Here is a 23,359-nt window from a genome sequence, read left to right on the forward strand (position 1 = left end):
TTTAATATTTTTATATACATGTTTGACATTTTCCAAATACACGATTAATATTTTTTTTTAAACATATATTTTTGGATGTTCACTTTTTCCATACACGTTGTACATTTTTGTGTCGCCAGGAAAAAAAATTATATACACGTTTAACATTTTTTGAAATACATGATAACAATTTTGAAAACTTATATCTTTTGATGTCGACTTTTTCCATCCACATTGTATATTTTTTGTATACATCAGAAATATTTTGTCTGTACACATTTAACATTTATTAAAAGCCTCATTTGATAGCCTGCTAGGTATACTCGCGGCAAAAATTCATACAAATGGTTTGCTGGCAACGTGATTTGAACTCCATCAGCATAAATCACCTATGAATAGGCTCCATCAGCAGAAAATAATTGCCCATACTAATTAAGCTCTTGTACAGCTGCTCCTCTTAACATCATAAGGAAGGGTAAGAATAACTGGATCCACATATCTAGACCCGGTAATCACGGATAAATTGCCAGAGAATTTAACGGAGCGAACAATCTGACAGAGCTTTTTGTACCAGTGGGTCGACAGGGCTGAGGAGGCCTGCGAGGCGTTGCTTTTAGCGTGTTTTACTTTTACAGCTGTATAGGATTTCAAAGACTTGTTCGCAACAACAAAATACATAAATTACACGTCGATCATCACACATCACTCTAATTGCACCTATCAGAAGCTTATTCGATGCTACATATATGTTGTTTAAAGTTCAAACTAAACTAGTAAATGCATCGACTTGTCAACTTAAGACCCACTGGCCACGAGATTCATTCAGTATGTGGAGCCGCTTTGCAACATCTATCATTTTCGGTCTTAGATCCAAGTTTTTGCTAAGACATTCCACAACAAGTTGTATCAGATTGTCAAAGAAGCTCCAGATTCTCCACCACTGCAATTTTCTCATCAAATAGCTCGGTTGATTTCCTACTCAGCTTGTGATTCTCAAGGAAATTCCTTACTAAGCTATTATTGTCAGAGTGTGTGGCCTTCTTCCTGCTAAGAAGTTCCAATATAACGACTCCAAAACTGTACACATCACTATATTCGCTAAGTAGGCCTGTTTGTAGGTATACTGGATCCATATAAGCATCGTCACCCTTGGCTATTCTGGTGTGTTTGTAGCCTCTCCCGGTCAATCTTGATATGCAAAAATTTGAGATCTTTGGCACAAAATGGTCATCCAAGAGTATATTTTCTGATTTAATATTACCATGTAAGATATTGTGCCTTGAATGCATATAAGCTAGACCACGTGCTGATTCTGTGGCAATATTTAAACGCACGCCCAAGTTGAGACGTACCTTGCAGTTGTTGTGAAGAATGTCATGGAGGCTGTCATTGGAGAGATACTCATATACTAGCATCGGGATGTCAACTTCCACGCAACAACCTATGAGCCTAACAATGTTCTTGTGGAGGACTTGAGATTGGATAATGACTTCCTTTGCAAACTGTCCATTTTGTAGCACAATACCACTAATCTGCTTCTTTACTATGACTGGTACTCTATCAACAAGGCCTATGTAAACTTCTTCAAAGACATCTCTTCCAATACGATTCTTGTCCTTAATAGCTGGCTTAAGCTCCTCCTTCTTGAAAAGTTTCAACATGTCTATCTTCTCAAGCATAGGCCCACCATTCCTGGCATAATTCCTGCGTGCTTTTGTACTAAAGATGTTCAACTTGTTGAGCACAACAGAGTTAGAGCTAGAAATACTTGCCCCTTGTTGTTGGCTGGTATTTTGCTTTGTACGATGCACTCCCCGTAGTGACCACCGATGTTCTTTCGCGTGCCGCCAATGATCTTTAAATGCCCCAATAAATTCCATGAGTTCTTCCGTTTTAGTGCGCCCATTCATATCTTTTATGAGATACTCAAATGAAAGATCCACAATTTTCCTTTGACTGTGTTGTTCTTTTAGGGATCTAACCTGCTGCTCAACAGATGGACTAGTGATGCCAGTTTCGACGATACTTGCCGTTTTATCAAGCTTATTGACTATATGATGTGCAAACGGTCTCTTCTTTGGGTTAGGGTCCATGCACTCTATCCCTATCGTAGTGCATACTCTTACTTGCTCCAACTGCGTCTCCTTTTGATCTACTGCCTCCAACCGATTCATCCAATTCTCAACTACCTTTAAAGATGCAATGGTGAGTTCAGATCAAGATAGGAACTCTATTAATCCTAAAAAGAAGAAGATAGGAACTCTATTTACAGATGGTTTATAGCTACTATAGAAAGAGAAAAAATACACTGGAAAGCCTAGAAGAGAAGATCATATATAGCCGTTATGCATTCACATGGACATATATGTTATAAGTTCGATGTTTTATTTTTTGAAGCCTACTTAAGTGCATTTATCATGGGTTGTCGTGAGTCTGAGCTAACGGCTGAGCTAGTTGTTCGTGTATAAAACACAACTCCGTCTCGGTGATAAGCTCAACAACATGCTAGCACAATTTAAAATGTAAAATGCAATCATTTTCAGTCCAAATATAGGCCTTTGAGAGTTACACATGCCGAGAAGTGTTGATATATTAGTGCATTTTCAACATTTTCTTCATAAGTTAAATATTTTGGTAAACTACTGAGAATAAAGTGGTACAAATGCAACCTTAATGACTCCGCCTTTGGTACCACCTTGCATGTTTAATTAAGCCATGTTGGCCTATGCCCAAGCATTAAGATCACATTTATAGCACTCCGCATATGCATGGTTTTGGTAATATCTCCAAGTTAAGTTATCCCGTTGGCGTACTTTACTTGAAAATATATCCTTAACATGGAGCACATGCTTAAAACTATGCTTACATCCTGTTCTTCCTGATACCCCTTCTCTCCTGTCAGAATCTCCATAATTATAATACCAAGACTGTATATGTCTGATGCAAAAGTGACTTGTCCTATGAAGAATTCGTGTGCCATGTTATCCCCTACAAAAAGATTTATGAAGTTTGATCCATGAATGTGCACACAAATATAAGTTCATGTGTCAAACAAAAGAAGAAGAAAAAAGCTTTCAGGAGACTGACTTACAGTGATCCACATATGTTTGAAGTGAGTCACGGGTTTGGTCTTTATCAAGGCACCTTGAGAGGCCAAAATCAGCAATTTTGGGTACCATGTGAATATCAATCAATATATTACTAGGCTTGAGATCTAGGTGGAGGATACGCTTCTCGTGAAGATGAAGTAGTCCCTCACAGATTCCCTTAATTATTTGGTATCGCTCTCTCCATTCAAGTCCACGAGATGGATCTGTGGAGGAAGTTTTTTTTATACTAGAGATAATTTAATGTAATAAATAAATTAGTTTTTCTAAATATGTCCCAACCTACCCTCAAAATTCATAAACAAGCAGTGAATAATACTCGATGGTTTCTTAACTTTCCCAAATTTATAGTGGGTCTCCCCTCATTTTTTTTATGCTGGATCATTTCTGCTTTCCACAAGATTGAAAATTAACTTCCTCAAACCTCGTTACTTTACTGCATGCATCTGCTCTGACAAAATAGAAATATTTTCCCCTTAAATTATTCTCCCTCCATTCCTAAATATAAGTCTTTTTAGAGATCTTGTACAAAATAGAAATATATATATATATATATATATGTGTGTGTGTGTGTGTGTGTGTGTGTGTGTGTGTGTGTGTGTGTGTGTGTGTGTGTGTGTGTGTGTGTGTGTGTGTGTGTGTGTGTGTGTTTTAGAGTGTAGATTCACCCATTTCACTCCATATATAGTCCCTATTGGAATATCTAAAAAGACTTATATTTAGTAACGAAGAGAGTAGTATTTTGATCAGAATTCTGTTTTTATTATGAGTTAAATTATACGAATAATTGCTAATATATCGAACACAATAAAATGACCTTTAGTAAAGACATAAATATGTAAACATTGTGATCATACCGGTAATATACTCGATGAGACTTCCATTCGGTACGTACTCAAAACATAGCAACCAGTTTCGTACATCTGCCATGACAAACTTTCCTTGGTAATCTTCAATTCTCCCTTGCGTGTCAGAACAGTATCCAAGGAAACGCACTATGTTTTTGTGCTTGGCCTTCGTAATGCATTCAACTTCTCTGTGGAATTTATTCTCATGCATCGTTTGGGATAGTTTCTTCACAGCGACCATCTTTTTCCCCACCATTCCCTGCAACCATAACGTGCATTACATATGTGCACATGTGGTGGTCTGACTGTCATGTGCATATGTCGTTTACTTTTTATATCAACTTCAACTGGAATTGAGGAAGGTTACTAGCCAGGGGTAATTCTGACCTTATAAACTATGGAAAATCCACCGCTGCCAATTTGTTGATCATCGGAAAAACAGTCTGTGATGTCTTCCAAAAGTGATAACGGCAGGTAATGTTGGCTCTGCACTTCGATCAAGCACCATGCGCTCTAGATGAACCTTGTTTATAGTACCGATTTTGGTATCCATTTGTAATCAAATGCAGAGCACGGTACTTTTGAAACAAGATAACTGTTATCTTTTCCCCCTCTGTTGACAACAAGACAACTATTAGCTTTTACTCAAGTAATAAATAACGAGTCCTTTCACGACACATCAAATTAATTTGGGCCCTTTATTTTTGTGGTCCAACTAACTCTACTAGAGCATGGTTAATTAATAACAAAGCGTGTTGTTGGCTATATCACCTAAAGCCCATGAAAAAGTCCACTGGTATAGTAAGTTAGCTGTAGATTACTATCTCCGTCCTGGTTTATTAGCCCTCTTTGTATTGTGCGCCCAAATTTGACCATATGAGGAAGTATTTTTTTTGTGACATGCATTAACATTTTGTTAATTAAATCCATGATCAAAATTTAGTACAAAATACTAAGGGGATCTATAAACCAGAACAGAGGTAGTAGCTACTACTCCCTCCGTCAAATAATATAAGATGTTTCTCGATACTACACTAGTGCCAAAAAAGCGAGTAGGGCGTTTCGGTGCCGAGGCTCATATGCATCCGGTTAGAAACAAATTCGTAAAAAATCAAAACAAAATCAAAAAATTCCAATTTTTGTGTGTGCTAGACAATTTGATGCATGACGCCCGCACCGAATTTCACGTCATTTGGACATTTGAGGAGCTCTCAGCAAAAACGACAAATCGGACCAAATCGGACCTCACGCATCAAATTGTCTACCACACAAAAAAATTGGTGCATATTAGAAGAAAGCAGCAATTGTATATGCTTGATACAATAGTTTAACAAGGGTACCATCTATGTTCTGTAATATGCAGTGAGTAGTCCAAGGAAATACCACCAAGTCGAACAAGGACTTCATGGCTTGCCACGATCAGACGAAGGATCTGCAATCAAGATTAGTATTTAGAAACGACTGTTGTTACTTGATAGTAGTTCATAAGCAATAGTTTAAATTTCTTTACACCCACTTGTCCTGCATACCTTTTATTTTGCTGGGATGAAATGTGCTTCCTTCATTATTTGTGTTTACGGTTAACAAAAATCTGGTAGGTGGCTCCTATTTTTCTAAACAAATAATTGAATAGTCTAAGGTTATATATCAATTGATGATTTACTGATTGCAATTTAGAGGGAGGAACTTAGCTAATGAATAGTTCATGAATGAAGAGTCCAGTAACAATGTGTTTTCTGGGGAGATACAAAATTTCATGTTTCCATGTAACTAGTAATTAACAAGTTTGCCTCTATCATCTTAGTTAAAAAAAACATGGCTCACGCCACATACCAAGTGCTTGGATGGATTAAAACCTGTTTTGTAGGGAAGTTTGAAACAAAACTTGTCTACTGAAAATCATGGAAACTATACCAGCTCAACAACTTGATTCTTTGACTTGCTCTTATATGTTGAACCTACATTCTTCGAGACAATTTTGATTCTTGACTGATGACTGCAAACGTTATAACTACTGTTGTCTCTATCGCTAACATTTTATTGCGTAGTACGTTCCACTACAAATCACACCTCGGTACCTTCAAAACAAGAGCAACATATGCTATTGTTTGGAGCCCACCATATACCTGATTATTATACATATGCCATTGTTACATATATGCATGCCAACCCATATTAGCTAGTTACTCAAGTACAATAATCATAAAAGACAACGGTTGGCATGCCTGAATCATAAAGTATAGTTCCCGCAAAAAAAAAGAATCATAAAATATAGTCACCACTTTGGAAAGAGTACATTTGAGTTTAGCTAATACATATGAGAAGATGGTGATTAATCTGCAAACAAGATTATAGATGTATCACACAGACTTCTGAACATGGTTCCACGGGACCCTTTATGAATACTAAAATTCAAAACCAACAAATGAAAAAGAAAAAACTCAGCTTTTTTTTAAAAACATACATACATATACTCATGTGTGAACTTTCACAAACAAATGACATCCGTGGTATTCTGGGCAAAAGAACACTGCTTGAATGAATAGTAAGATCTCGGTGCTATTTTCTTATTAACTAAGAGTACCACGGGTGTCATTCTTTCACGAAACTAGAATGGTTGGTCTGTTTCGATAACCAAAAATTTCATGATTTTCCTAATCTTTGTAGTATTTTTTTTCATATTTTACTATTCACATGGGTGTGCGTGAAACCATGTTTACCTTTGTATTTTCGCAACATTCTTTACTTATTAGTAACTTTCTTTAGGGATAACTAATTAGCAGTTTTAAATTACATCATTCAGCAACAGAAACAGATTCAGATTTAATTTAGATTTTGAGAAGCAAGACTTTATGACTAGCCGCATGTACCTACAATTTTTTTTAAGGGTTGCATGTACGTACAAATGAGAGCTCCTGTACAGCGCTACCTTTTTTTCAGGGGTCCTATACAGCGCTACCGATCTGGCGCTCACGCCCCCAATGCTGGGCCGGCCCATCTACTGTTCACCATCGCAATATGAACTTTTTACTTTGGTTTTTTCCAGTTGACCGGCGACCACTTGACCTTTGACGACCGAAATAAAAATTCTGAAATTTGAATTTTTTTAATATACTCCCTCTATAAAGTAATATCAGACCTTTCAGATCACTACTTTATTGATGTAAAATGTGTTATATTACTTTACAGAGGAAGTACAAAAAATGGGGTGAAAAGTTCACAAAAATTGAAAATAAAGTTCTCAAAATTTTAAAAAGTCCGTAACTTTGAAAAAAATTCTGAAAAATTGAGAAAAGTACATATTATTTTTATAAAATTAAGGAAAATTAAAAATTTCATCAAATTTCGAAATTCAGAAACAGTTCCTGAAGTTGGAAAAAAATTCAGGAAGTATTTCCAAAATTGTACATTGAAAAAGTTCACACATTTATAAGAAATAAAGAGAAAATAAAAAGAAGGAAACAAAAGAAAAATGAACTAAAAAGGAAAGAAAAATGTCTAGGAAGCATCCAAAAGCTTCCCAAAACCGGGACGAGATCTCACTCCTTGCCTAAGATCGGCCGGCCTATTCTGTGAGCTGCCTGTCTGGCATGGGCTCCTTGCCTGTAACTGGCGCCATAAGCGATGAATAGGAAATGGCTAGATATATTATCACACACACATAGAGAGAGAGAGAGGGCGGGAGGGATGGAGGGAGAAACAGAGATGCACATACATACCAGTTGCGATGGTAGCGAAATAGTATAAACTACTCCCTCCGTCCCATAATATAAGAGCGTTTTTTACACTACATTAGTGTCAAAAACGCTCTTATATTGTGGGACGGAGGGAGTAGATAATTGCTTGTCCATCGCAACAAGATACAAATATTCTACTAAGTTTAATCGTGATTTCCATGCCCATATTACTGCGATTGTGTAAATAAATATTTATCAAATGGTGAGCCCATGATTTATCAATCTATAAATAAATTGTAGGATTTTATTTGCTAATCATAAGTACTTATGGGCTTATACCAGAGGAACCAGTGAGTCGATTAAATATGAATTTTTTTTGAAGACAATTAAATATGAAAAATTAATATGCTGGATTCCGCACTAAAGCACAACAAGTTTTTGTTTTTTAGCTATAATGTGTAAAAACGTATTCCCTCCGTCCGGAAATACTTGTCATCAAAATGAATAAAAGGGGATGTATCTACATTTATATTAGTTCTAGATACATCTCTTTTTATCCATTTTGATGACAAGTATTTTCGGAGTATTCAAATGTGGTAGTATTTTTTATTTAATTTTTGAACCGAAATGTGGCAGTATTGTTTGGATATTTTGAGATGGCGATATGGCAAGTGACCCGGCAAGGGCATCATCCATGTGCCAAGGCTGCAGCTCAAGATTTTCAGTTGGGATCCGTCCTGTGTGTGTGCGTGTCCTCTTCCCACGTGATGGCGAGAGGTAGTATCCTCCGGCTGACTCACGCCGATCTTATCCTAACCTCCGTGCGACCGTGCCGGCCCCGCAGCCAGCAGATTCATCCATCCAAATCCAACACACGTCGCCAAACAGCAGCACCCAGCCCGCCCCCGGTTTGCTCCCTTTCCCCTCCCCGTGAGATCTCATCCGATCCCCCATAAATAAGCCCACCAAGGAAGAGATCTCATCCGATCCCCCATAAATAAGCCCACCAAGGAAGGAAATCAAAGCGCATCGCATAGTGGTTTCCATCCATCCATCCATCCCTTTCTCTCGTTGCTAGGCAGCTAGATCTTGATCTTGTTGTTGCAGGGCCGGCCATGGACGGCGGGAAGAAGGGCGGCCGGGACCGCAAGCCGGCGCAGGAGCGCAGCGACCGCAAGTCGGGCACCGGGATGAGCGGCGACGCCAAGAAGGGCGGCCGCGGCGGCAAGTTCACCTGGGAGGGCGCCGACGGCTACACCGACGAGGACCTCGACCTCGTCGCCAGCAAGGGCGCGGGGAGCGGCGCCTCCGCCTCCGGCAAGAACAAGTCCTAGGGTGATGCCTCGCCCGCCCGTCGCCTTCCCGTCCGATCGATCGATAGATTTCTAAATCGTGTGAGTTGAATAATTAAATCGAGTCGTGGCGTGTTTGGCATGTACATATGATCTATTTCCAGTCGTGGCCTTGCTAATTAGGTGTCTGGATCTCGCACTAAACTTGGGTTCAGCCTTGTCTTGTGTTTCTGTCATCTTGGTCGTTCATTCTGAGTTGATTTCTGCTCAATTTACTTACCGATCGATTTCCTACAAGGAGGATTACCATGATTTCTGAACCAGCTGAGCAGAAGATGAAGAAGATCCATAGGGATCACTTCTTTCTTACCTTCGTCTGCCTACCTAGGCTGATCCATAGTTTAAAAAACCGGACCGACCTACAATTTCATAGATAGCTTGGCTGGACAAATCTCCAGTTACACAGTCTGACACAAAGATTGGAAACTGGCCAGGCCAAATTTCATAGGTACCTACATTCATAACTGTGCCGTGCGCAGCTTGATTACACACTCTTGGACAGTGTTCAACACAAACATTCATGAAACCAACTCTAAGCTGAAACCTGATGTCTCTGAAGACAGCACATAATTGAGGAAGGTCATAAGCATCAGAGGTGACAGCTTTGCTTCTGCATTATAGAGTCAGTTTCAACTATCACTCGTTGGCGTCCCATTCGACTAGCTGCATTCACGGCATGGAGCATCGCCAAAGCTTCCGAGTGCGGTGCATCTGTTACACGCTCCAGACAGCCTGCTCGACCAGCAATTAGCGTTCCTTCTTCATTTCTGATGGTGCTGGGGGTGGAGTCCACTTTGGGGTACTGGTCTGCAAAACAGGGGAAGAGTTGGCACCGAGCAAAGCAGTGCACCTTGATAATAAATAAACCTGATGAGCATGTATGTATAGATGAGAAAATACATGTCACATTGTTCCCGATTATTGCTTGCCTGCCTTCCTAAAACAAGCTCTTAAGCTGCGGATTTGCTTGATAATTACTTGGCATTAACAGAGCAAGTTTTTGTGGCTTTGAACAGAGGCAGAACAAGCTGACATTTGCTGCCCATGTTCATGCACCAACATGCACAGATACGAAGATGACTGCACCAATATAAATGTCCGTTGAAATAATGGGCCTGTTGTTGTTGAAATACTACCCATGTTACCTGGCATGGGTAGAGGCAGAACAGAGGCGGTTTTTGTAGCCTCGAACAGAGGCATCAAGATTTCTTTATAACCACTAGAAATGGGCATTCAATGACAGGGAATGGCACAAAGCTACAATATCTGACACAATGCACAAAAGAATGTATGAGGATAAAATGAATAGTTGGGAAAACTTGCCCATTGCTGAAATGCAGATTAATGATTACTCCCAAACGTGAATGCACAGACCATCCATTTTACGAAGAGACAATTTGCGCATATGTTGCATTTTTCTGATGCAGCATACAAGCAAACTACATGAGAGACAATGAAAAAGCAAGACACACAGACAACAATCTCTCTAGAGGATACCGTATATCCAAAAGAGCATCACATAAAGTTTGATTAAGGAAAATGCCTTTCCAAAAACATCTACAAATTGTTCTTCCTGACAACCATTAGAAAAGCGTTTTATATGACAGGTAAGCCACAACATAACTGCACGCGATAACAAGGCTAGCTGGGAAACTTGCACACTACTGCGATGCAGAAAAATGTTGATGCTTACACTGTAACTTATAAACCATCAATTCCATTGAAGAGAAAGCTTCCCCATATGTTGGGTTCTTCAAATTCAGTATATAAGCAAATTTTACAGGGCGAGACAAAATCAAGAAATACCATATATGCAGAATACTCTCACTTGAGCTCTCTTCCCAAGAAATACACTTTGGTTCCTGGTTGTATATGCACCCTATATGGATTTTTTTAATATTTTAATAAAAAGTCAAAATAGGTAAGAACTATTTTGACAAAACACTTGACATACTTTTGCACTGATATATAAATGTTGACGAAAAAAAACAAAAGTTGACCTCACACCAAAAAAGACAAAATTTATTTGCTATTATAGGTCACTATTCACACTATTTTAGTCAAAAATTTGTCTTTTTTGAAAAGAAGTCAAAAGGATATTATTTTTGTGGATTTTATTTCTCACGAGTACAATAGAAGGTGAAGTTTATTTCAAAAATATTTTCAGGAATTTCAAAAATATTTTTGTGAATTACTAATTTTTTTTCCATATAGGGTGCATATGTCCCCATAGACCAAAAGTTCCCCTCCCTCTCTTCCCATGGCGCGCCGCGGCCTGCTGACCACCCGGGCGTACGGCTCCTTCCTGCGCGACCACATCCCCGCCGAGCTCTCCAGCCCGGCGCCGACGGTGCTCTACTCCTACTCGCATGCCGCCACGGGCTTCGCGGCGCGCCTCACGGGACGCCAGGCTGCGCACCTCGCGTCCTCGGCCTCCGTGCTCGCCGTCGTGCCCGACGCCATGCTGGAGCTGCACACCACCCTCACGTCGTCATCGGGGTCATCGACACCGGCGTGTACCCGGAAGGCCGGGCGTCTTTCGCCGCCGATCCGTCGCTGCCGCCCCTGCCGCCCGGCAAGTTCCGCGGCGGGTGCGTCTCAGGGCCGTCCTTCAATGGCTCCGTGCTCTGCAACAACAAGCTCGTCGGCGCCAAGTTCTTCCACAAGGGCCAGGAGGCTGCGCGCGGCCGTGCGTCGGCGAGGACTCCGAGTTGCCGCTTGACACCAGCGGCCATGGCACCCACACCGCCTCGACCGCCGCCGGCTCTGCTGCTGCCGACGCAGGCTTCTACGGCTATGGCAGAGGAAAAGCCGTCGGCATGGCCCCGGACGCGCACATTGCCGTCTATAAGGCGTGCTGGGAGGAAGGGTGCCCGAGCTCTGACACCCTCGCCGCGTTTGATGAGGCCATCGCGGACGGCGTCGACGTTATCTCTGCGTTGCTCAGTGCCGACGGCAAGGCCCCTGACTTCTACGCCGATATCATCGCCGTGGGCGCGTTCCGGGCCGTCAGCAAAGGCATACTCGTCTCCGCCTCCGCGGGAAACTCCGGCCCTGAAGAATACACCGCCGCCAACATAGCGCCGTGGTTTTTGACGGTGGGCGCGTCCACGCTCAACCGCCAGTTCCGGGCAGACGCCGTTCTCGGCAACGGCAAGACCTTCACGGGCACTTATCTCTAGGCGGGCGAGCCACTCGGCGCGACCAAGATGCCACTGGTCTATGGAGGGGACGTCGGCTCGAAAATATGTGAAGATGGGAAGCTGAACGCCACCATGTTAGCCGGGAAGATCGTCGTGTGTGACCTCGGCATGTTTGCCGGAGCGATCTTCGGTAGCATCGAGTCATGCGGCGAGCAGGTCATGATCAGCGCCAACCTCATCCCCGCTACGGTCGTCCCATTTGCCGCCGCCGAGAAGATCAAGAAGTACATCAGCGCGGAAGCATCCCCGACCGCGACGATCGCGTTCCGCGGCACCGTCGTCGGCCGCCGGACGCCACCATATGCCAAACTCCCGCGCGCCGGAGATCCTGAAGCCGGACGTGGACATACTCGCCGCATGGACGGGCGCCAGCTCGCCCACCGGCCTCGCCAGCGACGCGAGGCGGGCGCAGTACAATATGGTATCGGGGACGTCCATGTCATGCCCGCACGTGAGCGGCGTCGCCGCGCTGCTCCGGCAAGCGAGGCCGGAGTGGAGCCCCGCGGCGATCAAGTCCGCCCTGATGACGACCGCTTACAACGCGGACAGCGCAGGCAGCGTCATCGGCGACGCGTCCACGCCGTTCGCGCGCGGGGCCGGGCACATCGACCCCAACCGCGCTGCGAACCCGGGCCTCGTGTACGACGCCGGCACGGAGGACTACATCGACTTCCTGTGCGCGCTCGGGTACACCGCCGAGCAGGTCGCCGTGTTCGGGTCGTCCGCCAACTGCTCGGCCCGTGCGCAGTGGGGCTCCTTCGTGGGCGACCACAACTATCCGGCCTTCGCGGTGGTGTTCACCCTGTCGTGCGCAACGTCGGCGGCGATGCCAGGGCCACGTACAGGGCCAGGGTCACCGCTCCGGATGGCGTGCGCGTCACGGTGATCCCCCGGACGCTGCGGTTCAGCACGAGACGGAGGACACGCGAGTACGTGGTCACCTTTGCGCAGCAGGGTTTTTTTTTTTTTTTTTTTTTTTTTTTTTTTGCGGATAACCTTTGCGCAGCGTAGCTTCGGGAGCGTCACGAAGAATCACACGTTCGGGTCGATCGAGTGGAGCGACCGCAAGCACACGGTGACCGCCGAGCCAGGTTGCGGTTGCGGAGATGTGAATGTGATTGGTCAATGGTAGAGCTTTGAGGAAGACTAGGAGCCGAGGCTGCATTGTCATCGCTTCGATGGTAGAGCACAGCCAGATTAGTGTAAAGAAATGCTATTGGCCATGTTCTCCGTCTTGTAATCACGTGATAAAACACTTCTTTTTAGAATCACGTGATCAAACACTTGCAAGGTTATGGCTGGGGACTGCATGTGAGGCTGGTGCCGTACGTCTGCCAATTCCTATTCGAACGGTTAGAACCTTTCCTGAACTGGTGTTTTTTTCGTCTTTTAATCTCTTTTCGTCTTTTCCCCTTTGTTTTCTTTTTTTCTTTTCTTCCTTTCATGTTTTTCTTTCCTCTTTATTCTTTTTTCTTATTTTGTGAATATTTTATAACCCGCAAACATTTTTGAATTGGCAGACATTTTGTAAAAATTATGACTACTTTGAAAATTCTTAAATGTTTTTGAATTAATGAATAATTTTTCAATTTTAATAACTTTTTTTATAATGTGTGAGCAGTTTATACAAACTCGTGGACATTTCTTTGAAGCCATGGAAAGCAGATAGCTCTACCACATGAAATCACAGCAGCAGTGGTTGCTTATATGGAGAAATGGCGAATGACAGATGTAGTTTCTGCCAAACCACTAGCTAAAGAGGGTACCGAACGGGCAACCAAACCGGTGAGACCGTACGTTTAGATTTTTACTTGTCGGACCGTCGGTTTATCTGTTCATTTGCGACGAAGATCAAAATATTTAATATGGAGGGGAGACATGGCGGCGACATAGAGTTTTCACCCGTGTCGCCCTGGAGGAGCGACAAGGGTGGGGTTGGGGTGTTGCCGATCCACATGTATCACCCGCCTAGTTTTATTACTATTTGACTGCAAAAATATAATGTATATGCTATGAAATATATATAGTTGAATTTATAATTGAAAGAGGCTGGCTATGGTATCAATTTTTTTATAAAGGCCATGGTATCAATTTTGAGCCAACACGATGCATGAATTGGAAGCCAGTACATCCTATCGAGTCGGACTGACCTACTGAGTCATACGGCTCATAAGAGCATCTGTAGCAGACCCCTTAAAAATGGTCAAACCCGTAAAAATTCGCATTTTCAGTTCCGCGGTGTCAAAAAACGTCCCGAATAAAGCCCGTAAAAGTGGTCAAACCCATAAACTTTTTTCAGCCCCTGATAATCCACCCCCGCGGCACTTCTATTTACAGATTTGAAGGCAAAATATAAGGAGGACTGAAAACCGGTCAACGCTACGCGATAAAGAAATTTCGCCGTGCGCACACGGGCTCCGGTGACCTTCCGCCACGGAACTCGTCGGAAACTCGTCGTTTACAGCTGCTGCTGCGTCGGCCTGCGGAGTAGCTCGCAGGAGCAGTGGCGGGAGCTAGCTCCATCAAGCTACGGCGACGGAAGCTGGATCTATTCGAGGCGACGGGAGCTAGCTAGCTCCTGATCGATTCATCAAGCTACGGCGACGGAAGCGAGAAGCTAGCTAGCTTCTAATCGATCCATCAAGCTACGGTTACAGAAGCTAGCTAGCTAGCTCGATTCGATCCATTCAGGCTACGCGCGATGGGAGCTAGCTAGCTAGCTTCTGCACCGATTCTTTTTTTTTTTTGACTCGAACGGCTCTGCCTTTTCATTGAAGATTAGGAATGTACATAAGAGTGAGCGGTCGTCTAGAGAACGCTGCCTATGCAAAAAAAGGAGAATTACATCGCTACTCTCAGGAAATCTAAGTCAGCTTTTATCAGAGAAACCACGCCGTCCGCTGAGGTAGACTTGGCGTTGAAGACCCTCCTGTTCCTCTCATTCCACATGTGCCAAGCAAAATAAGCAGCAGCAACGGCCTGCTCGTTGTTGCGCTGGGAGCAAACTCTCCACCAATGAGAGATGGACTGAATGCTAGCAGGCAGGGAAGGGTAGCGCAAGGGTCGTGCCAAGCATAGCTTGTTCCAAACATCCTTGGAAAAAAGGCATGTGTTGAAGAGGTGGAGTGCAGTTTCAGGGAGTTGGAGGCAGAGAGAACACGTCGCGTTATGATCGCTCCCATGGGCTCGCAGCCTGTCAGTGGTTGGGAGTCTGTTTTGAACCAAAGTCCAGAGGAAAAACCTCACCTTTCTTTCAATCTTGAGCCTCCAGATCAGGTCAGACTCAGGCTTGGCAATCGAACCAATGAACTGACAGGAATATGCAGACTTGGCGGTGTATTTCTTGTCCTTCGTCCAGATCCAATCAATAGTATCTCTTGTTTCAGATAAGTTGACACTCTGAATCTTCTCCCACAGAAGCAGAAAGGAGTGCAGATCATCATGGGAGCTGATTCTTTCAAGCCCCTTCATCCACTTCCTGTCGTGCATGGCTTGAGCCACAGTGTAGTTTTTCCTGCGCGCCAGCTTGAAGAGGGAGGGTGCAAGGTCACGTGGTGCGGCCCCATCCAACCACTTTGACTTCCAGAAACTCGCAGTTTGCCGATTTCCAAGGTGAATGTTGGTGGAGGCATGAAAGAGCTGCATATCCGCTTCAGAGCAGGGGAGTTTCATTCCAAACCAGGGCCTAGGTTGGCTTTGCCACGCGAACCAGGCCCACCGCAGCCGTAGAGCTCTGCTAAAAGAGGAGAGGTTTTTGATGCCCAGTCCACCGTACTTTTTTGGTGAGCAAACCAGCTGCCAGTTGACTGCACAAATCCCACCTTTGGCCTCCTCCTCACCGCCCTTCCAAAGAAAACTTCTCCTAAGCTTGTCGATTCTCTTGATCAGCCACTTGCTAGGAGCGAACAGGGTCAACAGGTAGGTGGTGATAGAGGTAAGGACTGAGTTGATCAACGTTAGCCATCCCGCTTTGTTCAGGAGCTTGCCTTTCCATCCTGCGAGCTTCGCAGCTATCTTGTCAATCAGAATTTGGAGGTCGGCGCGCCTAAGGTTGTGGAGGCTAAGTGGTAGCCCGAGATATTTGCAAGGGAAAGAGTCAGTTGTTCCCGCGAACTCGGAGAGCACTTCATTAGTTGCCAGCTCATCACAACAGATAGGGAAAGCCGAGGACTTGTTGAAGTTGGTGTAGAGTCCAGAGATTCTCCCAAAGGCTTCCAGGATTGCTTGTGAGGCCATCATCTCAGACTTGCACGGGTTCAGAAATAGGGCAGCATCGTCCGCATAAAGGCTGACTCTGATGGAGGCCAAATTGTGCGCAATAGGCTTCAGGATCCCGGCTTCGGTTGCAGACGCGAAGATACGCTGTAGTGGCTCTATAGCAAGCATGAACAAAAAAGGCGAGAGTGGGTCGCCTTGTCGCAAGCCACATCGATGGTAGAAAGGCAGCCCGGATCACCATTGAGGATTACTCTGGAGGAGGTTGAGCAGAGCACGATTGCAATCAAATCACGGCATCTCTGTCCGAACCCCATGTGGCAGAGCACCTCAAGCAGATAGTCCCATCTGACGGAATCAAATGCCTTCGCAATATCCAGCTTCAGGAAGATTGCCCCTTTCTTGGCTCTATGTAAACTCTGGACGAGATTTTGAACATACAAAAAATTGTCTTGGATCGATCTTCCTTTGAGGAAGGCACTTTGGCTCATAGATATTAGATGCTGCATAGTTGGCGCCAGTCTATTGGCAAGGAGTTTTCCCAGGATCTTAGCAACACTGTGGGAAAGACTTATTGGGCGATAATCAGCAGCGCGTAGAGCATTTTCTTTCTTCGGGATTAGGACAATGAATGCAGAGTTCAACAGGTTCCAGTTTCTAGCATCAAGGGCAGAGAGCTGGTTAAGGGCATTCAGCAAATCCACCTTAATCGTGTGCCAACATCTTTTGAAGAAAAGCCCAATGAAACCGTCCGGGCCCGGTGCCTTCTCTGCTGCCATTTCTTTAATAGCTTTGCCCAGCTCATCCAAGTCAAATGGGTGATCCAGGTGTGTCAGGTCTGCAGATGGCAGATTAAGATTAGACAGTTCATTCGCAGAGTGGCGCTTTCCGGTTGACCCAACAAGGAGATGAAGTGATTTTTGAGGACTGCTGCCTTGTCCTCATGGTCAGAAGCAACATGGCCACAATGATGAAGGAAGGGGATATGATTCTTCCTTCTTCTGCTGTTGGCGCGAAGGTGAAACAGCTTGGTGTTCGCGTCGCCAACTCTGATCCAAACTAATCTTGATCTTTGCCTCCATCTTATTTTTTGAATAGCAGCGAGGGCAAGCAGCCTCCCCTTTAGCAACGCACGCAAGTCAAGCTCCTGTTGTGTTAGTGACCGGTTCTCCATCGCGAGGTCAAGCTGCAATATGACCTCGGAGGCAACTGCAGAGCAGAATCTTCTCTCTTTGATCAGGTTTTTACTCCACTTTTTGAGGGCTTTGGCTGTTCTAGTAAGCTTGATGTGCAGCTTCCGAATGCAATCATTGGTATGCAGTTGCTTGGACCATGCCTGGGAGACGACCTCACTAAAGCCATCCTCGTTTGGCCACCAAGCCTCGAACCGGAATCCAGAGAAGTGACGCGCTTGAATCTTCTTCATGATCAGAGGGCAACGGTCAGAGATGTCAGTGGATCCCGACAGTAGCTGGAAGTCAGGGTATCTTGATTCCCACTCCTCAGTGAACAACACTTTGTCTATCTTGGTTAGGGTAGAATTCAGCCTTTCATTTGACCAGGTGAAGCGGCGTCCGATCAGCGGCAACTCCTTTAAATGCAGATCATCAATGGCGGCACGAAAGGCACGGATCATACGAAGGTTGATATTGTTGTTGCTCTTCTCGGATGCACGACTAATAAGGTTAAAGTCTCCAAGTACAATCCATTCAGACGGAGCCAAGGCTTTGATGTGTCTGATCTCATTCAAGAAGTTGAGTTTGTCCTCGTCAGATTGTGGGCCGTAGACCCCTGTCAATAGCCAAGGCGAGTTGCAGCAGAGGTCGGTGATCAACGCGGACACTGAGAAAGTCCCCTGTAGCAGCGGTTGCGGAGTAACTTTGATGTGATCAGAGGAGGCGGCAATGAGGATGCCCCCTCTGGTGCCAACAGCAGGAAGGAAAACAAAGTTGTCCATGAAGGAGGGATCCAAAGTTTCGGCGATGATGCTGTTAGAGATAGAATCCAGCTTTGTCTCTTGCAGACAGACAAGCTTACAGTGGTGATCTCGAACAACGCCAGCAACAACTCGGCGTCTCGCGGGATTGTTTAGGCCTCTTACATTCCAGCTTAAGATCGCACTATCCATAAGCAAACCAAAACACAACTGGGCAGGACCGGACAGAAGCACATGTAGACTTGGAGCCATAGTAGGTAACAGCAGCAGGTACAGACTTAAAGAGACAAGCAGCAGGCGAAGTGAAGAGGTTGCAAGGCAGCAGGTTGGCCGAGACCGCTCGTCTCGACATGAAGCAGTGGCGTACAATCATTGGGAACCTGGGAGCAGCCACCGTGGCCGGCAGCAACCGAGCTACTGCACGACCGCCGTGGTCGGCAGACTTGTGGAGGCGGAGGCCGAGGTACATCTTCCCTTCTTCGTAGTGGCGGTGGTCAAATCGGTGACCGCGTCGATGAAGTGGGGTGGGAGGGGCCTCTGGTAGATATCCTTGTAGCGCTGAATATCGTCAGGGGCCGACGGCTCGGCCGTCGTCTGGCCGTGCTTCTTGAGAAGGACGAGCTGGACCTTGGCCATGGTGGAGAGGCCGTGGCTCGGCAGTGAAGCAAGGCGACCACTACGCCGCTGGTCGGAGGTGCGAGCAGAGTCTGGGCGAGGGGGCGGGGGGGGGGGTGAGCATCGGCGGCGATGGCGGCGGTGGGGGGAGCAGGGGAGATGGCGCTGGGGAGCAGAAAGATGCAATGAAGCGGTCGATCTGTCCCTGTGGGCTAATAGGAGGAGTGGTGGCTTGGGCCGGCCCAAAAGAGATCAGGTCCGGAAGCGTGCCGTTCGCTACAGGGCCCACCTCGGTAAGGATTCCGAGCTGGCCCGGGCCAATACCGCTCAGCCCAGCATGCAGCCTAGCTGGCACAGCCACGGATTCGCCATCGCACTCTGGCAGTTGCATGTCCATGCATGCAATGGCCTCCACATCCAAGCAAGGGAGTGATCCGGGGAGGCCAGGTCGCGCCTGGTCCACTGGCAGCAGCAGAGTGTTGGCAGCTGCGACAGCAATAGCAGGCACGCCTCCCAGCTCGGCAGAGGATTCAGTAAACATGAACATGGGATCTGTCTCCTGCACCGGGTCGGAAAGGTGGTGGCCAGCTTCTTCTCTTGGGTGGTCGCATGCGACCAGCGCTGGGGGTGGGGCGTCTTGCTTGTCTCCAGTGGCGTGGCCATCAGGCGGCATGGCAGTGTCGGCGCCCATCCCAGCCTGGTTAGCAGTGGCTATGCCAGGATAGTTGACGCCGTCACTGCCGAGAGCGCCGTCATCACGCACAGGAGTATCCACGGCCAGCGCGCCGTTAGGGCCAGCACCGTCCACCTGACGTTGATGCCGGCCGTGATGGCGGCCCTGCGCGCCGTGCTTCGAGTGTCTGCCGAAGCCAGGGCCATGAGAGGACGGCCAAGGGTTGGAGCCGCCTCCTGCAGCTCCCAGGTCGGCACCGGAGGTCGCGCCACCGCCTGGGCCTTCCTGGTCGTCGCGGCCGGCGAAGTTGAGGCGCGAGTGCACGGGTCCCCGCTGCTGCCGAGGAGGGAAGGTCCCGTCCTCGAAGTGCAGATTCCACCGGTAGTGCCACTTGGCTGAGTCGTCGCGAGGAGGCGAGTCGAGGTCGTCGGAGGGGATGCCGCTGTTGGCGCTGTGGGAGCTCGCCGGGCTGCCCCGGAAGGGTGGCTCCACCGGCTCGGCGGAGTAGTCATGGATGCAGTCGAGGTGAATGAGGATCGGGTACGCCAGCAGGCTGACCAGCTCCGACCGGCTTGGCTCGTCGCAACGATTCTCCAGGAACCTCCTGTGGAAGCTTGCCGAGGACTGGTCAGGAGGTTCCTCGACGGTTAGGGTTCCCCTGGTAGCGATCTTGGTCGGGTCCTGGACCCAAACCCAGGTGCAACAGCACGTGGATTCCTCGTCACTGAAGGCGCCTTCTTCGATGTGGTCGACGATGGCAGGGGCGGGGAAGAGCTGCTCCACATCTTGCGGCGTCCAGACGTGCCGTGGCGGCCCCTCGAGGCAGACGCGCGCCTTGAACGGCAGGCGGATCAGGGTGGCACCAGCTCGCCTGGACCAGGCGGAGAGCCTGAGCACCACGTTGCCGATGCGCAGCACGCCCGGCGGGCGCAGGGCCACCCCACGGTAGCGCTGGTCGGAGAAGCGGATGAGGAAGTCGCCGGGCTCGAAAACGGAGACGTGCATCTGGGTGCGGGCGATGCCGAACTGTATGGACGCCGCCACGGAAACGTCTTGCACCGTGAAGTTGGGGCGGTTCCCAAGTACCGTGGCGATAACGGCGTGGCGCTTGAGATCCCGATCCGCGTCGGCGAGGGCAGGCCGCCACGCGATTGTGGCGAAGACCATCCTAGGGCGCAGGTGGACGTCCGGCACCGGGTTCTCCATGGCGACAGCGGGAGCGGCAGCAGCTGCGGCGAGGGGTGGCGCGGCTGCGTTTGGTGAGTGGGGGGCGGGGATGACACAGGAGGTTGCGGCGGCGGGGGGTGCAGGGATGGTGGCCTTGCGGTGGTGCTTGAGCTCGCAGGCACTGGAGACGTGCCCGGAGCGGGAGCACAAGAGGCACCGAGGGAGGTTGGTGCACGAAGCAACACGGTGTTTGGGCGAGAGACATCGGAAGCAGCAGCCCTCCGCACGCGTCATAAATAGATGCTGGATGCGGGTGAGGGGGCGAGGGAGAGGTTTGCGCTGCCGTCCACCATTGATGGTGTGCCTCCTAGGCCGGTCACGGCGCCACCAGTATGGGGGCCTGACCGTCTGCCAGCCCTGGCCGCCATGAATGCGGGAGCTGCTGGCTTCAGGATGGGCGCCTCGGGTGGCCGTTGGGAGGCGTGCCCACGACCGGCCGCGGGGGCGGACGGAGTGAAGGCCCAACCACCACCGAGTTAAGTCTGGGCGCAAACAACCCATCCCTGACGGAGGTTGCATCGGCAGATCCAGCAGCAGGGCTCGAGAGGGCGTCACGGTAGGAGGATGGGCAGCGAACTGCTGACGGTGGGGGTGGGCCTGGAGGAGGTGGTGGGAGGGGTCGGTCTGAGCTGGGGGAGGTCGGCGAGCGGCCGGCCATGGGCGCGCCGCCACCGCAGACGGGGCGAGGGCAAGCAGCTAGGCGGAGCGGAGCACTAGCGAGGGCGGTTTCTGGATTCTGCACCGATTCGATCGATCCATTCAAGCAGCGATGGCAATGGACGCGGGCGGCTTTGTATTGGACCGCTTCGTGCGTTGTCCGCTGGATTCATAGGAGCAAGCTAGTTGATCGTGGACACGGGCGAGAGAAGGAAGAAGACATGGGAAAAAATATAAGCGAATATTCGATTTTACAATTTTAGTTTGAGGGTCTGTTCGGCCGCAGTTCAAAGCGACCCTTAAAACGCGTTTTTCGCGAACTGAAAACCGCGTTTACAGTTCCGCGGTTTAAGGGGTCAGCGTGATGGATAGGATGCGTCAGGTGCCTATCGAACCGGATGATCCCTCGAGCGTTGGCCTTCTTTTTTTAGTATTTTTGTGATTATCGAGGTTTCCGTACTTATTCTATACCTAAAAGGAAAATCAAAACTGAATCAGCATATGAACAGGGTTTAACATTCCAAAAAACGGAAACAACAAACAGAAATCGGAAACCATAGCGGCATCGAGCAGCCGCCGGAGATCAATCGCGCTAGCTACTTATATATACCTAGAATAGCATAGTTCACGCGGCGGCCGGCGTGTCCAGCCGCCGGTGTGCACTACTCTCCTTTGGATCCTTTCAAGGCCGGCGCCGGAGTGCACTCTTGGTTCTTTGCATCCTTTCCAAGCAGGCATCCAGCTTCCCGCGCGCGCCGGCGATGGGCAGCAGCCACTCCTCGCCGTCCGCGCCTGTCTCGTGCACTGTGCTCCAGCGGAAGTCCACGACGCGCCTCTTCACGGTCCCCAAGTTCTCCGAGTGGGCGCGGACGCCCGCCGGCACCGCGCTCCACTTCGAGTTCTTTCGGTTCCGCGGCATGTTCTGGCAACTCAAGGTGTACCCGGCGGGCTTCAGCGACGAGGACGGCGCGGGGGACTTCGTCGCCGTGTTTGTCCGCGGGAACTACGCTTCCGCCGCCAGCAGCACCAAGATCTCCGTGGAGATCCTGGACGCGCGCGGAGAGAGCGCCGTCTTCGACGGCCGCACTGCGGGGTCTGAGCAGACGCTGCTCGACGCCCACGACGACGACGAGGGGTTCGGCCGCGACAAGGGGTACGTCCGGTTCGTGGAGCGGAGGGAGCTGGAGGAGTCGCAGTGCGTCCGCGCCGACGGCAGCTTCACGGTCAGGTGCACTGTGTCCTCCAACCGGGAGATGACCAAGTCAGTCGCCAAGGCCGCGGCCTTCTCCATGTCCGACCGCCACCACCGCTCGCTAACGCCGTCTCTGCCGGAGTACTGCACGTGGCGCAGGACGAAGAGCACCTCGCGCCTCTTCGCGGTCACGGAGTTCTCCTCCAGGTGGGCCCGGACGCCCGCCGGCCACGCGCTGAACTTCAAGCCGATGACGTTCCGGGACAGCAGCTGGCGGCTCAGGCTGTTCCCCGCGGGGCTCGAGGACGACGCCGCGGGGGACTCCGTGTCCGTCTTCGTCTCGTCGGGGATGTGGACGAGGCTTGCTCCGGTGCACCCCCTAACTCAATTTCCTAGGGGTATTCTTGACCCCCGCCATCTATTTTTTCTCCGGCCCGCCGCTGCCCACATCCAAGCCCCGTAGCACATATCCAAGCTCCGTATAACCCGTATGACCCATACATATGTATACGGTGACATCCCGAAAAAAAAGGATGACACGACCCCATGACCAGGTAGGACCTGCCGACGGCCGATCCATCAATCATGCAGCTCAATTAATCACGCAGCTCCATCATTCACGCAGCTCCTCCATCATTCTGGTGAGGTTCTGTAGGAATATCGGCGGCAGCGATCTTA

General features: G+C 48.2%; 2 pseudogenes; one reads left to right on the plus strand and one right to left on the minus strand.

Moving 5' to 3' along the window:
- Window positions 1-606: 606 nt before the first annotated feature.
- LOC123143150 (probable receptor-like protein kinase At2g42960) lies at window positions 607-4,487 on the minus strand (annotated as a pseudogene).
- A 6,736-nt stretch (window positions 4,488-11,223) lies between these two features.
- LOC123142340 (subtilisin-like protease SBT1.4) lies at window positions 11,224-13,816 on the plus strand (annotated as a pseudogene).
- Window positions 13,817-23,359: the final 9,543 nt, after the last annotated feature.

This window comes from Triticum aestivum, chromosome 6D (assembly GCF_018294505.1).
Source record: "Triticum aestivum cultivar Chinese Spring chromosome 6D, IWGSC CS RefSeq v2.1, whole genome shotgun sequence".
In the NCBI taxonomy this organism is placed as follows: domain Eukaryota; kingdom Viridiplantae; phylum Streptophyta; class Magnoliopsida; order Poales; family Poaceae; genus Triticum; species Triticum aestivum.